This window comes from Austrofundulus limnaeus, unplaced genomic scaffold (genome assembly GCF_001266775.1).
Source record: "Austrofundulus limnaeus strain Quisiro unplaced genomic scaffold, Austrofundulus_limnaeus-1.0 Scaffold185, whole genome shotgun sequence".
Lineage (NCBI taxonomy): Eukaryota > Metazoa > Chordata > Actinopteri > Cyprinodontiformes > Rivulidae > Austrofundulus > Austrofundulus limnaeus.
In genome coordinates this window covers 1,055,144-1,067,405 of record NW_013952587.1, presented here as the reverse complement: position 1 = coordinate 1,067,405, position 12,262 = coordinate 1,055,144, and the positions used below count along the sequence as shown (strand labels likewise).

At 40.6% G+C, this 12,262-nt stretch overlaps 1 pseudogene; it reads left to right on the top strand.

Annotated features, from left to right (window-relative positions):
• The first annotated feature begins 9,583 nt into the window (after positions 1–9,583).
• On the top strand, positions 9,584–11,575 carry LOC106524400 (serpin A3-1 pseudogene; annotated as a pseudogene).
• The last annotated feature ends 687 nt before the right edge of the window (positions 11,576–12,262 follow it).

The window sequence follows — 12,262 nt, the reverse complement described above, 5'->3', positions numbered from 1 at the left end:
CCCCCACCAGCCTCAATGCCCCCAAAGGTCCGATCCCAAACCCCCCACCCTCACCATGTGATGAAACTAATCAAAGGAGCCCAAACAGATTTATCTGATGTGGCGGCAGAGGCTGTTTCAAGACAATAATGTTCTAACAGAAGATTTCTATACTGATTAATACTAAAGTCATTTTTATTTTATCCAATTTAAGAGTATGGTTTTCTTTGCGATGCATAAGGCAGTGGAAATCAWATGAGAAGTGTTTTTCTCTATAGTGACATCACCTAAGATAGCCAATAAACAAACAGATGGAGAGGCTGGAATATAACAATTCAAACACTTCGACAAATCTTCAAATACCCGGACCCAAAACCTCTGGACAGGCGGACAGAGCCAGAGTGCATGGATATAATTGTCTGGCACATTGCCTGTGCAATGGGAGCAGTTATTAGATGAAGTAAAACCCATTTTGAACATTCGCTGGCCTGTATAATATGCTCTATAGAGGACTTTTTATTGTATTAATTGTAGTTTAGAATTTCTAGTTATTTTAAATGTTTCCAAGCATATTTTAGACCAGGTGTTTTGGTCAAAGTTGACTGATAAGTCCGTTTCCCATTTAGCAACAGGTATTCAGATATTGAGTCGTCTATTCTAGATAGTTTATTTTAGATTTTAGATAGCAATTTGGGTGATTTAAGATTAAGAAATTCCAATAAATATGCTGGTGTCTCTAATAAAGTTTTATTAAGCTTAAATTTATGTTTAATTATAGATTTAATTTGTTGATATTCTAAGAAGTATTTCCTGTCTATGCCATATTGTATTATTAATTAATTAAATGGTATAAAGTTTACGCCTTCAAATAATATGTTCCAGATGTTCGATTCCTTTACTTCTCCAACCTGGAAAGTTTAACATATTGTTTTGTTGCAGGATGTCAGGATTGTTCCAGATGGGTGTTTGTCTACATGGGAGTAGTGAAGACTACATTTTCAGAAATTCCCACCATGCTGTCAGAGATGAGCTGATATTAATGCTTTTAAAGCAAGCATGTCATTTTATGTTAGCGCTTATACATGGAAGATCCGAAATCCTAACAGTATTATCGCATAAAGTTTGTTCTATGTCCAGCCAAGTCTTGTCTAGTTGATTAGGTTTTAACCACTTTGAAATGTATTGTTGCTTTTTCTTTCTTTTTCACACCCCGCCCCCGCAAAATACAGTATGTAACAAAATTAAAATGACTTCTCAATCATAGAGGTATATAAAAACACTAGTGGGAGTCTCTGGCGTCCTCACACGGCAGCAGCGGGGATGACTTTAGCTGTTATATAAACATCTATGTTCACAACCCTGAAGCGGCACAGGGGAGTGACGTCATGGCCACGGACAAAGCGGTGTGTATTTCTTCCCCGCAGGAGACGAGGGCGTGAGGATTATATTTAGAGACTGTGGGAAAACGTGTCCAAATCTTTACCAGAGCTGCTAAGAGAAGCTGCAGCTGCCCTGGAACGGCAACAAAACCAACCGCAGGCATCAGCTTTGAACTCGCCTGGTTTCTTGTCTCCCACCACGCCAGCAACGCCGGCCTCAGCTCCAGAGTGTCGTAACCCTCGAGGTAAGATTCCAAGCTAGCAAGCTAAGCTGACACGCAAGTAGTTTTCTTTTTATTGTTGTAAAGATGTCAGTTGTATTTCAGATGTAACATATGCCACAGCAGAAGACACATTTTGTGCGACTTGTCCTTGGTGGTGATAAAATGCACCTGCTCTCACACTATGACTTGTTTCCTTTCATTATATTATGTTACGTTAAAATTATTAACATCCAAAATGCACAGACTGGTCTGTGTTTATGGTTGCGCTGTGTTTTAGCGGAAGCGATTCATAAGTGTCGCATTCACAAAGATCTATCTTATTTTAAGATGCCCTGATATCTTAAAATAAGATTACATAATAGGATTACGTAATATTTTGTATATATTATATTTCTAAAAGCACCTCGCAGCATTTCCCCCTGTAACACTGTGTTCACAAGCACAACAAAACCGCGACAGATCAGCTGACTGGTTAAGTGAAGGGCAGTTTGACCGCAGCTGCTGCACATGTCCACATGTCCATGCGCAGCGCGGCTACAACCTGCCTGGGACTTCATACATGTCAACCCTTCAGACGGTTACTTGTTTAATGAGCATCAAATATCTGTAATTTGCACAAAAAATCTCACGGGGGTGGAGTGGAGGTGCGAGTGGACCGCAGCCGCGCGGAGTGGGGAGGAGGAGGGGGAGGGGGTCGTCTCTTAAAGACGTGTCTACATTTGACTTGTTTTTTTTTTAATCACAGTTCTCTGAGTCAGCTTCAGGTGCTTGTAGTTAATCATAATATCTTCTAAATTTAACCAGATGTTTAAATTACACAATAATTTTACTGGGGAAACTTTTCAGTTTGGTTAAAAAAAACAGTAAAATTATTTTTTCTTTCTGTGCAGAGAACTTCCTCTGCTATAATTTTTTTCAAATAAGTATATCAAAGCTCCTCAGTTGAAAACACTAAAATGATAGACTTCTGTTATTAATATAAAGCTGCTCTTTTTCCATTTAGAATCCTTTGCACAAGTCCTTTTTGTTCAGATGGACGAGCTCAGATTGTACAGATTTAAAGACAAGAATAAACGCTGAGAGAGAAGCAGCATAAAGACAGCTGATTCTAGATTCTGATTCTTACACAGAGGAAGACCATTGGAAACATGAGCTGCTGAATGGTCGTCAGCTGTGTAGTCTGCATCACATCACAGCTAAGCCACTAAGAATCTTATTTTTTCGGTTTTCACTGAAAAAAGACACTGTTACACAGAAAAGCAGTGCATCTGCTGTGTCATGTCTAACATATTAGCTATAAGTGAAAACGTTTTTTCATCTTGTCTTATATTTCTTAATCATGTCACTTGTTCTTCCAGGATCAAACGCTTATTCAAGTCGTTGACCCATTCCACACACTCTTTCATAAACCGGATGCTTTTAAATCCTGATGATGAGAGTCATCTGTTTGCTCTCCACTGGACTTTTCTGCCTCAACTACAGAGACAACTTGCCTTTTTCATGGATGGGTGGAACCATCATGGCCTACGAACAGCAGTCAGTCTCCCTACCAACTTTGGACATCATTCAGGCATCTTCAAGATCCAGATCAGGTATGTGAAAGCAGATGATTGCATCAATTCAGAAGACATTATTTAAATTAACTTAAAAAGCCTAAAATGATATGGCTACATTACATAATATACATACTTAGGATCACTAGCGGAACAAATCAGAGCTGGGCTGGGGGTGGGGCAAATGATGGGGCACTTTACACCAAATATAAAGCTCATGATAACATCATTTTATTCAACACATGCCTGCAACAGCAGGGCTTACAAACTTAGCACCACAGAGCGACTATTATTTTGAAGTCCATCAAACGGACATGATGTGTAACCAAGAGAAGAAAAAAAAAATACATTCAACAACACAAATTCAAAACAGTTCAGCACCACAGATAGTGGTCGGGTCATTTTGACACCAGCTTTATCTATTTCAACTCAGAACCTGTACCATATCAGTAGCTAAAATTCAGTAAAACTGACACAGCGGCACACAGGTTCACAAACACAGTTTCAAAAAGAAGTACTACTCACCACAACTGAAGGACATTGGACGAACCGTATGCTCCGAGAACTCGTCCGTGACACTCTTTGATCTCTTATTCTGGACAAGTCCTCTCAGTCTCTCCTGTCCCAGAGTTCCTGTCCCAGTGTGTCCCACTCAAGTATCAAGTTATAGCCTACGGACTGTCTGCAATTTTTTCCTCATTTTGCAGGTAGGCCTATACTGAAGTTAACAGACTGAAGAAATTTTGTAACTGATTAATTGAATATTAGATTCAGTTTTGTATTTTATTCTTTCTGATCATTTCAGTTTGTAAGGTTGAAACTGACAAAGAGTTGGTATGCTATCATGTGCTCTTTCTCTTAGCCTAAACAAAACTGAGTGACGTTCTGACGTCTGATGTAAAAGGTAACACCTCTGGGGTATAACCAGGAAGGGATGAACATTATAAGCTCAATTCATTATTATAGTAGAAAGAAGTTGTCAGTGTTTTGCAGAGTGTCTGCTCAGAGCAGAACTCCCGTGTTTGTTTTGATTTGGCCCAAGTTTGTATGCTGAGGCCTGTGCTGCTGAGTGCTGAATGAACTGAATCCTGTTTATTCAGACATACCATTTGGAACAACGCATATTTTTCCAACAATTTGGTGATTTCCCTGATGTGATGGATGATCTTGAATAAGCAGAGAACATTGGATTTTATTTTTGGCTGTTGAAGAACCTGAGAAGATTTTTGAAACATCAATTGCTGAGAGTGAGTACAGAAAAGCTTCAAGATGCCTCCTTTGTTTTCCAAAGAGGATTTCTGCCAGCTTCTCCAAAAAGTGAAAGTGTTGGAGCTCAAGATTCATCGTTTGGAAGAGATAAATGCTTTGGGAGGACTCAACATGAATTCGAATGGGTGAGAAGGCTGAGATGAGAGATCAACATGGAGAGGAGGTGGAAGCTGCTTTTGAGGGTAAAGCTGTATGGAACTCTGTTGGTGCCAGACCAAAAAATCTCAGGAAGGATTCCGCTCTTAGATGACAACAAATGGCCAGAGTTACAGAGAAATGCCTTTTCACCACCAGCAAGGAGAAGGAAGCAGCGACAGGCTTAAATCAAAATAACTGATAACGCCAGAGAAATGAAGCAGTGTTTCTTCAAAACWGATTCACACCACTGGAAGAAACTGAGTCTGAACAAATTTCATCTTCTGACCTCAGAGAGGGACCTGAGACCAGATCCAGCTCAAAGCCAAAGCAAGTCCAAAATGAGACTTTCAAAAATCAAGAAATGCTGATCATCACAGATAAAATGGTGAATGAGATCAGAGGCTTCTGGAACAAGAAAAAAGTCATTATCACAGATAAAATGGTGAATGAGATCAGAGGCTTCTGGAACAAGAAAAAAGTCAAAGTTCTGAGTTTTGCTGATAAAGTGTCTGACCTCGCAGAGAAGATTCTGCAAGTAACAGCAGAGTATCCAACTCTGAATACACTGATCATTCATACAGGAAGTGATGAAGTTATGAACCGACAGTCAGAAGTCCTGAAGAAGGATTTCATTCAGTTCCTGAATGCAGTTAAAAATCTCAACATGGATGTGTTCCTCAGTGGACCCATCCCTACAGCCAGAGGAGGGGCTGAGAGGTTCAGCAGACTGTTTGCTCTTAATGGTTTTTTTGAAAAAGTCCTGTGATGACCACTCTGTGTGTTTTGTGGATAATTTTGATCTGTTCTGGGAGAGAAAACATCTGTTCAAGTCTGATGGAATGACTTTGAACTAACATGGATCAGCGCTGTTAGCTTCAAGCATGAAGTATTTCCTGAACCAATTTCCGGCTGGAACCAAACAACAGGAGAGTGATCAGCTGATGTCTGAGGCTGAAGGACAACAGGTGCAAACTGAGACATCAATGGAAAACAACGTGCAAGTGGCTGAACCAGAACCACAAAAAGGGGAGTTACTTCAAGCTTCTGAACTGGAAGAACATCTGGACTCATCATCATCACAAACAGATGAACCAGAAAATGGATTTCCCCAACCTACAACTGAAGAAAAACTGACCACTTCTTCTCCACTTGAGGAACCCAAACCATCAACTGAGAATGTAAAACCTACATCCAAGAAAAAAGTATACAGGATCGGAGACCGCTTTGAAGACCCTGTGAAAAGGGAACAGGAGCGTTCAGATTATCGCACAAGCTACAGAACCTTTGGATGAGGAATAAAAATAAATGGACAGAGAAGAAGAAACAAGAGTGGAAAGAAAGCATTATGAGTCTTATCCCTGATGATGAATATTTTTTTTATGTCTGGGAGGATTTAAAATTGAATTTCTGGGGTTGGGAAATGTTTAGAAATATCCTGATGTAACAATAGATGTTAAAACTTCTCTTTATAAAGTTTTCATAAAATTTCTTATAGTTTTGACATATTTTATATATGTCAAGAGAGGGATTGAAGAAATTTTGTAACTGATTAATTGAATATTCAAGACCATTATCTCCCAAATATTTTTAAGTTTTACGGATAAAAAAATGTAGGCCTAGTTTCAAACTTATTTAAAATTTCAGAGCCTGTAGGACGTTAAAACAATAAATAACCTAAAATAACCATTTTCCAACCCGCTCTGCCACAATAAATAAGTTCTTCTCTCCCTCCTCGTTTCTTCCTGCTCTGCCCCGGGACCCTGTCCTGCACAGGTGATGAAACCCGTGGCTGACAGCCAGCCTGTATCCCTCCCATCCCCGCACGTGTGATTAATACGGATTATTTTATTTTAATTTTTGCTAAAATTATGGATTTCTGAGGCTCATTATACAGGTAAACAACTGAACGGGTTGACATGCTGGTGTTTTAACTTAGAGAATGAGCGCTCAGAGGTTGAAACGGTGAAGGGTCAAATAAAAAGAGCCCAGCCTCACTGAAGTTACTGCTGGATGGAAGCTTTTTTACCAGATCCGCAAAACATGTTTTTTTGTTTATCTGGCCCCTGAAGAAGTTCTAAATCAAAGCAGACTGGGCTCTTCTGGATGCATTCGGGCCTGCTTTCTCCACCTGCCTCAGAGGGTCGGCTCCATACTGCCTCTTAACCGGTTCGGTCTCGTCCCGTGCTCCGAGGAGCTCGGAGAGGAATGTGCAGGAAATGTGAGATCGCACAATAAATCCAGTGATAAAAGTAGAAGTCTGAGCTAAACAAGTCATTGTGTGGAAGTCGGGTTGAAACTGCATTACTCTCTGTCGACTTTCTGAAACTTCTGATTTCAGAATTAAATCCACGCGTATCATGTGTGTATGAATATGTTGTGAGCTGCGTGTTTCCACCTGCTTCCTAATCATAATGATGCATTTTGACAGCATTTATGTGTAAATTTACCCTTATAATTATTAATATAACAAACATTTTGACAAAATTCCTCTTTCTTTGGGGATTTATTTTGTAAAATTGTAAGTTGTGCTCGTTCTTCTTCCTGTTGAAGCAGTGCGATTTTTGCAAATTGACTCAGGAGCAGCTCCGGTGTGGGGCAAAAGATGAATCAAATTTTGGCGGATCTGGGTCCACTCTGCACCATCATGAGGAGCAGTGCAAATACTGTCACTAATTTTAGTGGTTGAATATTTACTGCAGAGTTTGGAACAGAGCAGAACAGCATGGTGTAAATTGAAGGTTAGGTTCTATCTTCCTCTGGGCCCGACAAGGTCCAGACTCACACTCTGGGCCCCTAATGGGCCCGGGCCGGGGGTGTGCCTCCTTCCCAGCCCCCCAGAAGCTCCGCCCCTGCTTAGGATAACTTAATAGCTTAACATTTCAAGACTGCAATTTAAATTGTTTTAGAATTTTTTAATAAACCACAGCTTTTCATAAGTCAACAAAACATATCTAACAATGAAATTTTTATTGTCATCTGTGTTCAGGTGGAGGCAGATTACGGTATTGATTGGGATGGACCATACAGCTTTGATGACCTTGGAGTTCAACCAGAACATGTTGAAGTACCCCAAGTGACCCTGCAGCGACACCTGGTCGAGGAGAACATGGCAACGTTCCCTTCATAGATGCAGTCAGAGTCTATACAGAGACACTGCAGCAGCTGATAGTCACCACCTGAACTAGATGACTTCAGATCAGTTCAGTATGTGAAAATGCTTGAAAAATCAGGAAGCTCAACAGATAATGTTTAACTGTCTTTATTTCCTGAACTAAGATTAGATACTATTGTCAAAACATTGCATTGAAATGCCTTATGTGAACTTGTCCTTACTCTGTTACTTTAATACCTCTCACAAGCCATTTTAAAGGAACATGAAAATTCAACCTCAAATTAATGTCACGCCAACCTCTACTGTTTGGTCTGGTTAATGATCTCCATGATGTGTGCAGCAGGGGTTCTCTGGATCTTTTCAGCAGTGGTCTATGGTGGGGCGAGGTGATCCCCAGCCATGCAGTGCTCACCCATGGAGCACTCATGGAGCTACCAACAGATTATCACTGGTGATTTCAGCCAACAAAGACTTTTGCCTTCAGTCTGTACAGGGAACTGGCCAGTTCTGACTCTAAAGGAGAAAACATCTTAGTCCATGGGCTAAGGTGGCTCACAGTGCACTTCGATGTAGATGACATTTCATTAAGCAAATATCTGCTTGATGATGTCATCAGGGGGTCAAAAGGTCACAACCCCAACAAAGTATGACAATTTTCATCCTTTTAGTCTGTGGTTTCGGGTGGGTCTCCATGCACACCCCACTACTGAACGTCTCTGGTGTTTTCATGTACCCTAGGGTCCACTCTTTCAACAAAAAAAGTTGGGTCTCACTGCCCCCCAAGGACCACTTTGTGGCCACACCCCTTTTCCATTCTGACCATCATAGTTAGGGGTACAGGGCACTTAACTGCCAATAACTTTGCTATAAACCAACCACATTTTAAAAACAAGGTATCAGCAGATTTTAACTGATTAGCTCTTCAATTTAAATGATTTTTCATTAAACAAATGTGCTCAAATGATGTCATCAGAGGGTCAAATTGTCACAACCCCAACAGAAGATGAAAATTTTCATCTTTCATCTGAGTTTACCACACAGATCCTAAATGTTCAACTTACTTAGCCTTCTCATGCACTGAAGGATACACTTATTCAGAAAAAAGTCTGTTAACAAAATAAAAGTTGTAGGTACTCCACAGGGACCCGTTTTTGGCCCCTACTCAGTGTGCACAGTTCAGAATTTCCAGGATGTCAAACACATGTAAATTTACCATGTCAGAATAAAATTTCATAAATCTGGTGTTAAATGATAGATATTGATGTGGTATCTCATTTAGATGTGCTTTTGTTGGTTATTTATGCAACAGACCATGTTACCAGACAGGAGTTAAAATAACATACAGTATTAGACCACTAGTGAACATTCAGAAACAAGTGTTTGTTAAAACTGAGAGGCTTTCACAGAGTTATTCTTTGATTAGCTTGAACTTCAACTAATTCTAAAGAAAAATTAATGTAAAATTTGAGAAAATAATTTATCAATTTAATATAGCTTTATGTCTAATAGCATACAATACAGAGCACAAGTAAACTTCACACAGAAAAGTGAATCATCTATGTCCCATTTGTCTCCAAACCTACCAAATGCTTCTTGGTAAGTCTCATTGTTCTGAAGGAGCTTCATGCCTTTCACTTTCCCTTTTCCCTTAAAGGCACTTGTACTGTCACATTCTGTGTAGGCATATAGACCTAGCAGAGCAGAACACATTTTTGGTGAGAAGGATTGAGTTGGCCCTGTAACATGTATGCAGCAATAGAATTTTCCTTAGTTGTAGCCACATACCGGTACTGACATTTGTTCTGACCACCTTGGTCCATCAATTTCCAGCCTTTTGTTTGCTTTAAGCAATAAAAGCATGAAAATCTTTCAAAACAGTGAGGCTTACTAAGAGGCATTTGGTAAGTTTTGGAGACAAATGGGAAGGAGATGATCCACTCTTCTGTGAGCGATAAGTTCAGTCTAATGTGTTACTTTTAACTCCTGGCTGGTAACATGATCTGTTGCATAACAAAAGTACATCTAAGTCAGAGACCATGTCAATATCTATCATTTAACACCAGATTTATGACATTTTATTCTGCCATAGTGAATCTACATGCAAGTTTGAGATCCTGAAAATTCTGAACTGTGCACACAATGAGTGTGGTCAAAAACTGGTCCCTGTGGAGTAGTACCTACAACTTTAATTTCATTAACTGACATTTTTCTGAATATATAGAGCCTAAGGTGCATAAAAAGGCTAAGAAAGTTGAATGTTTTGGATCTGTGTGGTAAACTCAGATAAAAGATGAAAATTTTCATCTTCTGTTGGGGTTGTGACATTTTAACCCCCTGATGGCATCATTCTGCGCATGTTTGTTTAATGAAATGTAGTTTAAATTAAAGAGCTAATCAATATGAATRTGCTGATACCTTGTTTATAAAATTTGGTTTATAGKAAAGTTATTGGCAGTTAAATTTCCTGAATATATCTAACTTTGATGGTCAAAAGGAAAAAGGGGTGTGGCCAGAGCGGTCCCTGGGGGGCAGTGAGACCCAACTGTTTTTCTGTTAACATATATTTTCTGAAAGACTGTACTCTGGGGTACCTGAAAATACCAGAGAAGTTCAGTAGTGGGGGGAAAAGGGGGGGGGGGGATGCACGGTGAGCCACCCTAGCCCATGGACTGTCTTCTTCTCCCCTATTTGAGTGTCACTCATCTCGGCTGCTTTGTCTGTTGGAGCATGAGGAGAGACCCACCAACAGATTTTTGATGGTCTGGCTTTCAGTAACTTCAATCTGTCCCAAACAGATGTAGACCAGGGTTTCTGTCGCATTACTAGAAGCAAGCAGGCATGTGAGGACATCAGTGCAGGTACTGCTGTATTTGTAGGCCACATGTTCAAACCCCTGCCTGAGTGAGGTCTTGGAGTTCTTTTATTCCACTGAGGGCTTCATTACTGACTTCAGCAAAACTACAGACTCAGTCAACACCATCAATAAGTATGTTTTGTAGTGGCAAAAAGATCCACTGTCAAGATGAAACATGATGAGGAGACATTGACTTTCGGCCAGCCAGAGAGGGAGTTTATTGAGTTCAGTCAGTAACAAGCTTCAACCGACAGTACAGACCTTCCAAACTGAACTGACGCATTTAGAAACCCGTAACCTTTTATACCCCAGTTGTTTGTGATAACACAACGCCAGGAGGACGGACCTTTCCCAGAACTGGGCTGGAAATTCAACACCTCCCATACACACTCACGAAGTGTTTTTTGTAGACCACTGATGACGTAATCTTTTCCAGAATATTCTACCAGATGTGACCCCTTATTCTGACCTTTTGTTCTATTAAAGTTACTGCTAAAAGCCTCAACAGTTTCAGATCAAACCAATGGAAAGATCAAGGAAGTGGTCAACAGTCTGGATCCAGGCACAGTTGTTTCTCCTCAGCTACATTTACTACAAAGGAAAGTGGYCGACTGCATGTAATCCTGCCCTGACAAATATGGARGYGTTTTATGTAGCTGAAAATGAGACGGTTTCAGTTCAGATGAAAACAAGAATCCATGTATCTTTATGATGAAGCAATCAACAGCTCAGTCCTCCACCTTCCCTTCAACAACTCCTACTCCATGTTGCTGCTGATGCCTGACAACATGAGAACCTTGGAGAACATCATCAGTCCAGCTCATGTCACTGAATGGCAGAAGCTGATAAAGTCCATTGACTACGATGTTTATATTCCCAAGTTTTCCATCAAGACCTCCTACATGCTGAATGGAGTGTTGGAGGAAATGGGAATGACTGACATGTTTGATTATGCAGATCTGATTGGGATTTCAAAACTGCGTGACTTGGCTGTCTCTGAGGTTGTGCATCGAGCTGCCCTGGATGTTGACGAGGCCAGAGCCACTGCAGAGAGAGGCCAGCTGCTGCCATCAAGGCCGGATTAACCATATGGGCAATTGGGCAATTCCCCAGGGGCCCACGGTCTCCAAAGGGCCCTGGGCAGTGAAGGCATGGACACAACGGATGCGGGATATGCATGGACATGTCTCCCCGCACTTCCTGCATCTGTGCTCTCTGTCCCCACACTTTTCTCAGCCGTAACAGCTGTTTTATCCATTATTAACATATGGTAATGCGTTTTTCTGAGCCATCTTTGAACGCACCATAAGTGTGCGCAAGCTACTCCTGCAGATGAGATGACGGATAGGAGCTGCTGTGCTGAGCAGAGCCTCCCAGTGTAAAGAGCAACTAAAACTTCACACAGTTTTTACCAAACAAACCATGTAAGTTGAGTCATGCTATTGGAGGCTGATAATGTTAGCTAAATGATGAGTTACACATTATATAATGTGTAGCTAGTTAACATGATTAGTTGTTGTTACCTGTTACATCCCTTGCCAAGCTAGTTTATTAATGCTAGATAAACCCAGTCGTCTTTCATTTCTGTGCAGAAGTCATGCTGGCTGCTTTCCACATATTCAAAACAAATCTTCATTGCCACAGTTACAAAGAACAAGGTCAGGGAGGAGACAGACCAGATACAGCAGCAGGGATCATAATGCAGACTTTCCTCAGGTAAGGAGAAATTATGACTATTATTCTTGAAGTGGAAC